Source organism: Procambarus clarkii, chromosome 62 (assembly GCF_040958095.1).
Source record: "Procambarus clarkii isolate CNS0578487 chromosome 62, FALCON_Pclarkii_2.0, whole genome shotgun sequence".
NCBI classification, from domain to species: Eukaryota; Metazoa; Arthropoda; class Malacostraca; order Decapoda; family Cambaridae; genus Procambarus; species Procambarus clarkii.
Window position 1 is genome coordinate 33,073,039 of NC_091211.1, and position 14,702 is coordinate 33,087,740.

Genomic DNA, 14,702 nt, shown 5'->3' on the forward strand with positions numbered 1-14,702 from the left:
ACAAAGACTGGCTCACACAGGAGCCAGACGCGACAAAGCAGCCACCCACACACACACACAACCAGGATGAAACACCGGAACTCACAGAACCGGGAAATATAGTCCACAACAACACCAAACACACAAGAGAAAACACCGGAACATGCAGGAATCGGCAAAAAGACACACAAAACACACAAACTAAACACTTAGGGCACACACACAGAACAGCACAAAAAGGGAACACACCACACACCGCCGAGGAAGCCCCCCAGGGGGAAAGAGGAGGGGGAAGACCCAGGGGGAAGACCCACCCACCCACAACCCAAACGACAACAATCTACCTCCCCAAACCTACCCCTACTACACCAATACACCGATCAATCCCCCGACCCCCCTACCCTACCAGTCCCAAAGCATAACCCCAATCATACACGTCAGTAAACCACCCAACAAACTCCACTGGAAAAAGCACGCCGTAACCACCAACATGTGAAACGCAAACGCCCCCGCAGAAAACCCAGAATCTGACGAACTGCATAGCCCTCCAAACGCCATACCCACACGCAAAACATACAATCCGCAATCAAGACACTCAGGGTGTTCCGAAGCCATCGGGAGCCAGAGGAAACGAAAGAAACAGGAACCACAAAACATCCCCTCAAAACCCAGGCCCACAGAACACCTCAGTCACATCACACAACCAATCAACTAAGCCCTGAACCCGCACACAAAATATAACACACACACACAACTGCGTTTCAACCAACTCACAATGTGCACACGCACGGCGCGGGAGAATGCAACCCAAGCATCCACAAACGATCATTCGACGGCAACGACTTGTGCAGCATACGAAAGAGAAACTCCCGCTGCTGTGGAGCCAGATGCCGCCCACTCAAAACCGACCAAATCCCCCCCCCCCTACCCTAATCCCAACATGGAAACAAGCCCTCAACCCGATGGCGCTCACGATGAAGGAGAGCCCCATAAAACCCTCCACACGACAAGGACAAAAACCCTGGGACATGTCAGAGCGCCTGCAGAATCCCAACTCACAACCAGCCTCCAACTAAAACAAATAACTAAACCTAACCAAACAAAAGTAAACATCAAGCGCATTGAGACCCCACCCACCCCCAAATACTGATGCAACGAAACCCAAAATAAGGCCATCGTCTTAGTAAAAACATCAGGAATGCTAACACCCCCCTCCACTCGCAAAACCATGGAGGAGAGACGAATGATACGTCTCACACCACACATACCAATAGATTCTGCACTCCAAACCACGAGCACGCAGCCAATCCCAGGGAAAGCACGGAGACAAAAAACCACACTCTCGAGAAAACTTTACTAGTAACAACAACCGCCCGCTGATAAACCGTCAACGGATGCGAGGACAACAAACCAACGACCACCTCAACCGACCAAGACAGCGTCCCAATTTGGTGCCAAAGATCGGTCATATGAGCTAAACCAAGTAATCCCGAGAACCCAAAGCCACCGGAAACCCCGACCCCGTCCACACCAAACGGGTGGCCCAGCACCCCAGCCCCATCAGACAAGACTTATCCCTATTAACGAGGGTCCCCGTGGCCAGCTCAAAAGGCCGAACAAGGTCCTGAACCGTACCAACAGAGTTCTCAGTCACCACGAACAGCACCATATTGTCAGCATACCTACAGATCCATAAACTGAGATCGGTGGACAACCGCGGAGGAACTACCAAAGCACAGAACTTAACCACACGAAAAAAAGGCTCCTGAAAAATAACAAAGGAGCATAGATAATGGATACCCCTGCCTCACCGACCGGCGAACGACAAAAGGGGCACTAAAAAAACATTAATGCATACACGACTACGACGACGGGCATACAACATGTGCACCCAAGAAACAAAACGGAGGAAACCCAAACCTCTCCATAGCCCACAGCACGAAGCCTATCGACACACAGTCGAACGCCTTCGACCAATCTAAGCTGAGCTTTGCCGCAGGCAAGCGAAGCTCAAAAGCACACAGAATCACATCAGGGAGAAGAGTATTGCAATGAAGCAAGGATCTATCCGGAACACCACAAAATTGCTCAATCAAAACAGAACCAATAACATCCTGACACCGACCCGCCAACAGCTTTGAGACGACCTTATTATCAACATTAAACAAGATGATCGATCTCCAATCTCATAGAAAATGCAAATCACCCGGCTTCAATTTGCAACCGGAAGAAGTGGAAGCAACCGCACAACCCCATCATAATGGGACGAGGGTAAACAACAGGTCTGGAAATAATAACACACCACCTACAAGAAATCCTCACCAAGCACATCCCAAAACGTTACATAAAAATCCACAGGGAGCCCATCCGAACCAGGCACCCTGCTGGACCGGAAAGACCACCACATCCCAAAGCTCAGACAATGACACGTCCCCTACCAAAGTGGAACAACCTGCAGCCAACCCAGGTGAGCAGTGACGCAAAAAGAAAGCAGCCAGATCCTCATCCACCCCTACCTCCTCATATAGCACCCCCCCCCCAATTCTTGTTGCATATACAACAGGACCTCATCCATGTCAGACATAATGGAACCTTCCGGACCCAAACCCCCTCTGCTAAGTCCTTCCTCAAACAACAAATTCACTCCTTACAAACAGAAAAAGCAGCAAAACAATCAACTCCAATGTTAAGCAACACATACAACTATGTCAACCGCGCCTGAAGAAAGCGCAACAAACCAAACCGCTCCGCCGCCTCACGCTTCACCACTACAACAAGGAAAGATATGCATTTCACCTTAAACCACTCCCACCAGTCTAACACAGACGAAAACTCACACTTCCGAGCAACAAGCCCCCCACCCCACCACCCTCAAAATGCAACACACACACCCAAGGACAATGCAGCATCTGACAATTCAACATCTACCAACCCCGGCCCACACATACCTGACTACAAACAGCAACACGCACCACCAGCAGACAAGGATCAGAAAAAGCAACTGGAACCGTACAAAATGCAAGAAAAGAGCCCTTCCGCCAATGATCATAAAAACGATCCAGCCTGGAACATGCCCCGCGTGCAGCAAAGGTGAATTCCAACCTGCCACCAAACATGAGAGCAGCATCACGAAGCCCATAAATCTGTAAGGGGGAAACCAATGCCTTAGAAACGTTCTGCGGATGCGCACTATTGCAATTCCACACCAGAGTGGTGCAATTAAAATCTATTCCAAAAACCATGTAACTCGTGTCATGAATCAGGAAGTGTAACAAACCACCCCAGAAAAATTCCTCCCTCTCCCGGGGCCACGGCACTCCAGAAGGAGCGTGCACAGTCAATAAGGTAATCTGCACCCCTAGATACCGCACATGAGCGAACAGCACCTGGCCATCCTCATTCATCTCCGTATGAAGGACGGAAATGGACGCCCTCCGGGAGAACAACATCAGCGTGCCCCCAAAGGACATCCTCGGCGGATTAAGCACTACATGAAAATCATCAGTGAACCCAGACAATGCATCCAAGTCACGCACATTATGCTCCTGAATAAAAGCCATATCCACACGCTGCTCACGAAGCAGACACCAAGCCCATCTGCACGGCTAGTCACACAACCCACTCACATTCAGCGTCACAAGTCAAAGAGGGCACCATCAGTTAGAGCAGTCATGATCCCGCCAACCCCACAGGCCCCAGCGAAGGCACACCAGGGGGGAGGCAACAGGAAAGAAGGCGCATCATCTGGCAACACTGCAGTGGAGGGCCCCACAGGTAAGGCTGTACCTGAACACGTCGTAGACTTCGTAAACTTCATGGTCAGTGCATTTCTACCAGCACCCTCCATACCAGTGGACACAACCCACTGAGCATCCTCCAACACTGTCGGGGCTGCGTTGCCTCCAGAGAGAGCCCCGAGAGCAACAGACCCCAGCAGGCCACCTGATGGGGGAGGGGGGGGGGCGCATGCCACAGCAGCCCCAGCCGTAAACCCCCCTTTTTAACGGGAGGACCCCTGTCCAAGAAACACGTCCGTGCTCCCTGCTTATGACGGGGCTGATCCGACGCCGCCACTGGGAAAGGCCCTCTCGAGTCACGAGAAGATCTCACCACCTCTGGAGCAGCAGCAACCACATTGGACGCACCACTACCACACGAGGGGGCAACATCACATGGAGGGCCCATAGGATCACCACCTCCACCCACACATACCGAAACAACCTCCACGTCGGCAACAGTCGAATCCTGATGAACTTGCATAGTAATGATCTGCACAGGAAGCGAGGCCGCCACATCGGATACCAACGGGTCAGGTGGGCCAAACTTCTGAACTGGTGGAGCCGGCAAATCAGAAGGGACCACTGTCGGGGAGAGGTCGCGGGGGACAACCACAGCATCCACAACACCGGGCTTGACGCCCCTAACCTCTTAAGGGGGTAGGGGTGAATCACCCTCCTGAAAGACGGCTGGCTTCCCCACCCCAGAAGCATTGCAACCGGCAGCAAGATGCCTGTGCAAACCACACTGAAAACAAGTGCGAGGTCGACCCTCGTAGAAGATCCTCAAGTTGAAGCCTTAGAACATGACCAGAGACAGAATAGCACGTGTCAAATGCATGCCAAGTATCCGCACACTGGTCCTGAAGCCCGTCATTGAAGCATTCATATGGAGCAGGTGCAGAGAACTTTACCACCACACACCTGTCAGAGATCTTCTCAAGTCCGTAAATTGAAGTCAGATCCACCCGGAAAACGTCCAAAAGCGCCACATCCACCATCGTCCAATCTGCAGCCTCCGAGAATTCCAATCTTGTGGAATCAAACCGTCTAATCCCCGTCACCGACGACGCCATAACGCCAGCCGCCCCCACCGGCCAGCTAGCACACCACACACCAACAACAGCGACCTGCTCACACCAGGTGTCAGCCAACAACCGAAGAGCGCCGACGTAGTGACTACACCCTCTGGCGGCCAAGCAGGCAATCCTCTTGTTGACGTTCTTGGAGTACTATTGCTCTCAGACTGCTTATTGACAATCTAAGGTTATAATCAATTTCTCCTATAAAGGCAGATTCTTTGGCTATCTCATCAGCTCTATCATGCATTCGGAGGCCAACATGACATGGAGTCCACATGAAATGAATTCTGTTACCATCATTAATAATTTTGTTGTATTTGAGTCTAGCTTCAGACACGAGCATGTTACAGTTATGTCTAAACGAGCCGAGTGCAATTAACGAAGATAAAGAATCACTTACAATTAATGTATCAAGTTTGGAGATGTACACATTTCAGTGCAAGAAGCAAGGCAAATAGTTCTCTCCGAAGGGTAGAGGCCCAGTTGTTTATACGGACTCCCCACTAAAAATACAAGCCATCGCTCATTGTCAGGACAACTGCACTTCCAGCTGCACCCGTTGGGCGGTGTAGGGAACTATCAGTGCATATGGTTTGAGAGAGAGAGTGCTCTGTGGACAGAGCATCAATATGGTTTAAGGCGTTGAGCTTTGCCTCAAGACGAAGCTTGGGTATTCTAATACCTCAAGACGAAGCTTGGGTATTATTCAAAGCTCTAATTTGCTTCTTGGGTGGAAAGGGAGGGATAAAAGTGGGAAAGGGTGTAATTTCCCACGGTGCAGGAAAGTGCCATTGTTGTCTCTCTTGGGTCAAATTATAAATCTGATACTTTCTGAGTTCAGTTCCAGTTTTAGTTATCCATTTGGAACAATGTTGACCTTCAATAAAGAAATTCTTGAGAGCTTTGCACTTTCTGTGCAAGGGTTAGGATGAGTTAGCCTAAGCATTTTTATACCAGTTTGACAGTTAATTTCAGTAATACGATCAACAACGCCCGGAATATTAAGTTCCTTTCTCATGTTAAAGATCTTTGTGGTAAGAGGGGCCCAAGGATTATCCTCAAGGCTTCGTTCTGCAATTTTTCAAGCTCTCCAAGCTTTCTCTCAGGCAAGCAGAGGTGCAATATTATCCACTACAGATCTGATGTGTGCACGGTACATCATTTTGACAATTCTGACATTGGCACCATAGCCTGAGTGATAACCTGTAACAGCCTTGAGACCTCTGAGCATCTCTTTATACTGACGACAGAGTCTGAATACAACTGGACCATAGAGTGGCACCTCAAGGCCAAGGCATTTGATTCTGTTCACATAGTCAAGCTGGGAGCCATCATACAGTTGCATCTTGCGAACAGCTCCTCCCTGCCTGGGAGGGCGCCGATTGTGTATCTTTGTTTTCTCTGCTGACATGACTAAACCTAGGTCCTGACATGAGTCTAATACAGAGTTAAGAGTGTTCTGCGTGTTAGCACACCTTGTGGTGTGTATCATTATATCATTATCATACCCAGTGGTGTGTATCATTATATCATCAGCATACCCAGTGGTGTGTATCATTATATCATCAGCATACCCAGTGGTGTGTATCATTATATCATCAGCATATTGTTATGACCCCATGTAGCGTGGGTGGAACGAGTCTTCCTTTCTGAAAGTTATTATGCCTTCTGGCCCTGATTGAGAAGTCAGAGGAAAGATGTATATATATTAAATAATTGAATAAATGTCAGTAAGTAATTTCGAGATACTGGCAGAGGAAGGTCGTTAGTAATAAGTGACATAAAATGAGATGTCGATACTTTGGGGATGTGAAGTGACGCTAGCAGGAAGGCGTGACCTCACTTGAGTCTCAACTGTTGTCAGAGGTGTTATACTTCGTTGATTCTCCTGGAATAAGGAAGAATATAGTTCCCTGTATTAATGGTGAAGGGAAGACAACTTGTCTGCAAGTGTGAGGAGGCTGTTGGGGACATAGTACACCATTTCTCTGTGATTTTGGTAAATTAGAGACTGACCTGCAAGCGAGTGTTGGTCGTGTCTTGGTGAAACTAATTGTTGCGCCTTCAAGAGGAAGGAAGTAAACAGGCGTTTCTGATGTGGAGCCTGCCAGGCGACGTTGTGAACTCAAGTCGTGGACTGGAGGAAGCCTTGTGAGGCAGTTCTGAAGCATTTTTGTTTGGTGGCCTATGTGAGCACCATGTTTGAGCTCCAGTAAGTGAGCGTCTTCATGTCAGATTTTGGCAGAAAACCTGTTTAATAAGTTATTAATTTAGCAACTAGTGTTTGACCGTGTGCCCAGTGATCATAGTAGATATATGTATATGTAGAATAGATATTTTATTAAGACTGAGCTAAAATACGTATTTGAAGTTGGGAGGACATGCTGGAGGGAGCGGTGATCGTCCGCCCTCGCCGTAGGTCAGCAAGTGACTGAGGTGGCCCCCCTCCCCCCCCCCCCCCGGCGTCGGGATGGGATCGGCAACACTGCAAGACATGTTCCCATGTGGACCCACATCAGCCGGATGAGGGAGGACCCACATCAGCGGAGTTGTAGTGCCGGCATAAGGATGTCAGACTAAGAAGTTTATTTCTTTGAATACATTTAATTATATTTTGTTAGGAAAACATTTTTATTGGCATGGTAATGGAATTGCAGGTTTGGTTGGGGAGGAGTTTGTCGAGAAACTTCGAGGTTAGAGAAGATGTTAATGGAGGAACTTCGAGGCTGTAGAAGAAGTGTATGCCGAACTCTGTGATAGAGCAGAACTACATGGTGAGGAGTAGATTTCAAGCAGTGTAGAGGAGCTACATGTGTTTCTGTGGAATCAGTGGTGAAGCATCACTATGTCGGATTAGGACTTCGTTGTGCAGCAGATTGGGAGAACTACAGAAGTGCCTTTCCTGATATTTTGGGGGACCTAGAGATATGTATTGGTGGTGAGCCTCTAGGAGCACAATAGAAGTTCATGGTGGACCTCCAGGTATAATTGTATAAGGGGAGTGCTTCAAAGCTTATTGGCATGTAAAACGCAGCGTAAGGTCAATTTCTCAATTTGTTGGGGATACTTGTGTAGATGTTTCTGGTGTTTCAGCCCCCAGCAGAGTTTTATATACTTTTAGGGCTGAGGATATAGTATTGTTGTGACAGGATTTCAGCTCCATTTAGTGAGGAAGTAGTAAGTGGTAAGCCAAGAGTTGAGCAGCCACTTGATATGGACAGTTGGTGAAGTGTTGTATGATAATGTTCTAATTTATATGTTATTTATTATGTATGTTTTCCTTATATTAAATGTACATGTTAGCTGGCTTTTGCTCTTGTCCTGGTGAGGCTTCCCAGAAAACAAGAGAGAGAGAGATGAGCACAGCTGCGGACAGGTTATCAGAAGATACTAATTCATGAAAGAGGGATTTAGGAGATCATTAGAAAAAAAGAGGGGAGTGTGGGGAGTCACTGCAGCTCAAGTAGGGTGTGGGGAGTCACTGCAGCTCAAGTAGGGTGTGGGGAGTCACTGCAGCTCAAGTAGGGTGTGTGCACAAGTCAACGAGGCCAGCGTTAGAGCCGCACCCCTTAATATGTGATGCTGAACCCCTCTCCAAGATCAAGAGGCGTACACGGTGATCTCCTAGGTAAAGAGGCGTGGGAGGGGGGGTGGAAGTGAGGGCGCGGGAGGGGGGGGTGGAAGTGAGGGCGCGGGGGGGGGAAGTGAGGGCGCGGGAGGGGGGGGGTGGAAGTGAGGGCGCGGGGGGGGGGTGGAAGTGAGGGCGCGGGAGGGGGGGTGGAAGTGAGGGCGCGGGGGGGGAGAAGTGAGGGCGCGGGAGGGGGGGGGGAAGTGAGGGCGCGGGAGGGGGGGGTGGAAGTGAGGGCGCGGGAGGGGGGTGGGTGGAAGTGAGGGCGCGGGGGGGGGGGGGGTGGAAGTGAGGGCGCGGGAGGGGGGGTGGAAGTGAGGGCGCGGGGGGGGGGGTGGAAGTGAGGGCGCGGGGGGGGTGGAAGTGAGGGCGCGGGGGGGATTTTTTTTTTTTTTTTTTTTTTTTTTAGTAAAGAGGAAGGAGAGGCATAGGTGAAGGGAAGTATAGAAGTGGGATATACAGTGAGAGGTATGAAAGCAGCCGGGCTGTCCGTCTTGCTGACACCATGTGCGGTGTCAGACCCTCTTGTCAAGGAGCCGTGAGTGTGTGAGAGGTTCTTCACATGTGTTTCACCACATATGGATGTCCATAGATGAATACTGTGTAGCATTCATATATACACACTCCGATGCTTCCACACATGTTGTTCTGTTCAAGGCTCTTTATTTTATTATTATTATTATTTATCGAGTTGTTCATACACACATTTATCGAGTTGTTCATACACACATTATTATTTATCGAGTTCATATATACACATATATATCTCATCTGGGGATTATATACTGTGGGGCGGGGTTTTCATCTAGTGAATCGAGGCTCTTGGGCCACCAGCTGTGGGAGCGGGGCGTCTCATCTTGGAGCAATCTTTCTTACATTGGGTCCTCTAACATTTGGATGGTGTTCCACACCCTGATGGCTTGGTGCTGCAGTCTGATGTTTAGTGGCTGTATGTTCAGGAGTTCATGGAGCTCCTGGATTGTCTGATCATATGGTGGACGGTGTTTTGCTGCTCTCCTTAGCGCCTTATTTTGCACTGCTTGCAGTTTCTGCATGTTAGTTTTCTTTATGGTGTGTAGTGGTACTGGGGGATACTCTAGATGCGGCCGAACTTGAGCCTTATATAAGTGGATCTGAATGTTAGTACTGAGGCTTCGGAATCTTCTCAGTTTTCCTAAGACTGCTTTGGCTTTGTTTAGTCGGTCTCTTACATGAATTTGTATCCCTGTTCTATTTATCATAAGTCCCAGTATTCTGCCTACCCCCGCATATTGGATCGGCTGGTTGTCAAGGATGATGGGGTCCGGGTTTCTTTTCGCAATGTGTATTATCTGAAACTTTTGTTTGCCTTGGTCTTGTCGGCTAGTAGCGGTTTTGATGGTCCCGGTTGGCATATTATTTGGGTGACATCGTCAGCGTATGTGATGTATTCTCCATGTTGGGGTTGGGGTTGGGGTAGGTCAGCTGTATATATGTTGAATAGAGTGGGGGAGAGGCAGCTTCCTTGTGGTACTCCACTTTTCTGTTCTATTACGTCACCCAAGTAGCTGCCGATATTAAGCCTAGCAGTTCTATTGTCTATAAAGCTGCAGAGAGTAGCAGTAAATCTCTCAGGAGGCCCTAGCTCAGATATCTTATATTTTAGGCCTGTGTGCCACACTTTGTCGAAGGCTTTCGAGACGTCTCTAAGCACTATATTACACTGATCTTTTTTCGACACTGCGTTGGCTATATGCTGGTAGATCAGGGCTATAGCTGTATGGGCCCCTCTGCTATATGCTGGTAGATCAGGGCTATAGCTGTATGGGCCCTCTGCTATATGCTGGTAGATCAGGGCTATAGCTGTATGGGCCCCTCTGCGGTGTCTAAACCCATGTTGTCTGGTGTTATACTTCCCTTCCTCTTCCATGTACTTCACAAGTCTCTGATAATTTTTTCGAATATTTTACCTGGTACTTCGAGGAGGGAAATTTGCCTGTAGTTTTCAGTTTGGGTTGGGGGTTTACCTGGCTTGGGGATTAATCTTTTTGTGGCATTCTTGAAGTATGTGGGGAATAGTCCAGATGCAAGAGCTGCATTTAAGATACATGTGTATTGATGGAGTGCAATCACTGGTGGGTTGGGTAATACCATCTTATTTATTTTGCTGTTGCCCGGCGCCTTGTTCTGGAAACCCATAATTGTTTTATGGACCTCCGCAATGGTTATGTGTTTCATAAGGTGGCAGTCATCGCGTATGTTGTTAAGGTCTATTGTTTGCGTCGGGAGTAGTGCTGCAGCTCTGTTATCGACTTGAGTTGTAATTTCCCTTTCATTAATTGGGCAAAAATTTAAATTTTCTTCCGGGTTTATCCTCAATATTTTTCCCAGAACTTCCTGAATTCCTGCTCTTGTTCTCTCTCCTCATAGAGTTTATTTCCTGAGGCGTCTATGATGTAGGGGGTTTCCTCAGAAGAGCTTCCCATCAGGGTCTTTACTTTTTTCCAGAACTTTCCTGGGTTTCTGTAGTCGACTTGGATATTGCTTATTAGGTCATCCCATTGTTTGGTGTACTCTGTTTTGCACAGATCTTGCAGCTCATCTTGAAGTTCCCTTTGTAGTCTTTTGCGCTCATCCGTCCACCCGTGTTGTGTTATGAGTTGTAGAACAGGGGGGGGGGGGGGGGAGTGAGGGGGGGGGAGTGAGGGCGCGGGGGAGGGGGGGGAGTGAGGGCGCGGGGGAGGGGGGGGGGGAGTGAGGGCGCGGGGGAGGGGGGGGGAGTGAGGGCGCGGGGGAGGGGGGGGGGGGAGTGAGGGCGCGGAAACAGTTGTGGGGACAACACAGTGTGGTGGTGATGAGTCAGGGGGGGGGGTGACTCATCTCACCCATCATGTAGGGGCGGAAGGGCCAGTTGTTGTAGAGCAGCGCGAGGGGGAGACGGAGACATTAGTCACAATAAATGGCATGAATCACCTGCAAATGAGGCGGCGAGGGTGAGGAGCGTGACTCTCTTGCCTCATGACACACTCACTGCATACACCTGTTGAATTAACACACAAAAACTCACACAGTATGTTCACGCAAATGCACGCACACTTCGCGGGAGCCGGTAGCTGAGTGGACAGCACGCGAGACACGTAATCCTGTAACCTGTCCTCGACTCAAGCCCATTACATCCAGCGGTCGACCCCACACACGCATTCAAAATGTTTTACATGCAGTTCAATCAAAACGGGAATTTTCTCAAATATAAATTAATATTATAATATAATTGCATGTTGTGATATAGGCATAGGTTAGGTTAGGTCCACGCTGCGTCCACACAACAGGGTGGACGCACAGTGCCATGAGAGCGAGGGGGTGGACGCACAGTGCCATGAGAGCGAGGGGGTGGACGCACAGTGCCATGAGAGCGAGGGGGCGGACGCAGCGTGCCATGAGAGCGAGGGGGTGGACGCACAGTGCCATGAGAGCGAGGGGGTGGACGCACAGTGCCATGAGAGCGAGGGGGCGGACGCACAGTGCCATGAGAGCGAGGGGGCGGACGCACAGTGCCATGAGAGCGAGGGGGCGGACGCACAGTGCCATGAGAGCGAGGGGGTGGACGCACAGTGCCATGAGAGCGAGGGGGTGGACGCACAGTGCCATGAGAGCGAGGGGGGGGGGCACAGTGCCATGAGAGCGAGGGGGTGGACGCAGCGTGCCATGAGAGCGAGGGGGTGGACGCAGCGTGCCATGAGAGCGAGGGGGTGGACGCACAGTGCCATGAGAGCGAGGGGGTGGACGCACAGTGCCATGAGAGCGAGGGGGTGGACGCACAGTGCCATGAGAGCGAGGGGGCGGACGCAGCGTGCCATGAGAGCGAGGGGGTGGACGCAGCGTGCCATGAGAGCGAGGGGGTGGACGCAGCGTGCCATGAGAGCGAGGGGGTGGACGCACAGTGCCATGAGAGCGAGGGTGTGGACGCACAGTGCCATGAAAGCGAGGGGGTGGACGCACAGTGCCATGAGAGCGAGGGGGTGGACGCACAGTGCCATGAGAGCGAGGGGGCGGACGCAGCGTGCCATGAGAGCGAGGGGGTGGACGCAGCGTGCCATGAGAGCGAGGGGGTGGACGCAGCGTGCCATGAGAGCGAGGGGGTGGACGCAGCGTGCCATGAGAGCGAGGGGGTGGACGCAGCGTGCCATGAGAGCGAGGGGGTGGAGGCAGCGTGCCATGAGAGCGAGGGGGTGGAGGCAGCGTGACATGAGAGCGAGGGGGCGGACGCAGCGTGCCATGAGAGCGAGGGGGTGGACGCAGCGTGCCATGAGAGCGAGGGGGTGGAGGCAGCGTGCCATGAGAGCGAGGGGGTGGAGGCAGCGTGCCATGAGAGCGAGGGGGTGGAGGCCCAGTGCCTTAATTAACCTGCTTGATGGGGTTCTGGGAGTTCTTCTACTCCCCCAAGCCCGGCCCGAGGCCAGGCTTGACTTGTGAGAGTCTGATCCACCAGGCTGTTGCTTGGAGCGGCCCGCAGACCCACATACCCACCACAGCCCGGTTGGTCCGGCACTCCTTGCAGAAAACTATCTAGCATTACCCTAAAGATGTTCACGATTGTTCCGGCATTACTTTTTTTTACTCGCTTGAACTTTTACTTGGCTTGGACTCGCTTGTTGAACAACCGCGGACCTCTGATGTTTATACAGTGTTCTCTGATTGTGCCTATGGCACCTCTGCTCTTCGCTGGTTCTATTCTGCATTTTCTTCCGTATCGTTCAGGATTGAGAGCGCATACATAGTTTCTGTGTGTGGCTCAGTTTTTTTCTCTCTTTGAGACTCATTTCAATTTTTTCCGAACATATATATAGCTACTCCCCCTCCTCGTCTAATATATCTGTGTGTGAAATAGTTTAAATCCTTTTATTTGATATTCAGCTAATAGTTCTCTATTTTCTATATTCATCCACGTTTCGTTAATTGCAATAATATCTACTTTTTCTGTGCAGACAAGAGCATTTAAATCGTTTATTTTGTTTCTTAGACTTCTACTGTTAGTGTAATTTACCCTAAGTGTATTATTATTTCGAGGCCCTTCTCTTTCCTTGATCATTTTACCAATTTGTTTCTCCCACAAACACATACTTTTATTACCTCCTTCCTTCATATAAATTCCCATACCACTATCTACTAACAGTTTAAGCCCAAACAAACACCTCTAACCACTGGTTCCAACGAGTTGGCAGCAACAACCCCAGCCCTCGATAGATGCACCCCATCACAAGCATACATTTCATTTCTTCCATAGAAGTGTTACCAGTTATCTATGAAAGATATTGCATTTGATTTGCAATATCTTTCCAGCCGGCAATTGACACCAAGTGCCCTCGATATCCATTCATTTCCAACTCCCTTTCTTGGCAGAATGCCTCCACATATGATGGGGATTCCTCCCTTGCTCCTAACAACTTCTATGGCTGTCTTAAACCTCTTTATCAGTTCCTCACTCCTAACTCGTCCAACATCATTACCCCCTGCACTAATATAAATAATGGGTTTGTTCCCAATCCCTGTCATAATATCTCATGCTGTCAACAATATCTCCAATTCCTGCTCCCGGATAGGTACCCCTTAATGTGTTCCTCTTATCTCTGGCACAAACCGTCCTGTTTAAATACCTCACCTGGGAATCTCCTACAACTAGAATTCGCTTAGATCCTTCCTTTTCCCTTTGAGGGACCTGCGCTTCGTTGCTCTTCGTTATTCTTCGTTGCTTTGCCGTTCGAACGAACGGCAGGTTCACCGCAGCACTCGTCCTCCAACACGACAAATGTGTTAGAAGTCCTTAGGATATCAGTAGGCGGCTTTGCCAAAGTCTTTTTAGGCCCCTGTCCTTTACAACTTGCCAAGACGAGGTCTCTTTAATACCGGTCGCCTCGTTTGTGTCTTCCTGATGTTGTTTCAGCTGTCGTGCCTCCTCTCGTAGGGAATCCAACTCTGTCCTCAGAGCTCCAACAAGATTCATCAGTTCCTTCACTACACCTTCCATTATTGCTATAATAATATTACTACACTCGGAGCTCCGGTTAACACCTTCCCACTGTGACTGTCTGCGCCTGAACACCTTAAAGAATCACCAACACTGACCACCAAGTGCTCACATCACGTTTAACTCCATCAATATTAGCACTGCCCTCGAGGTCTGAACATATGAAATTAAAAAACTGGAAACCACGAACGTCAGACCCTTTATATTATGCAGCTCCAGCACGGAGCCACTCC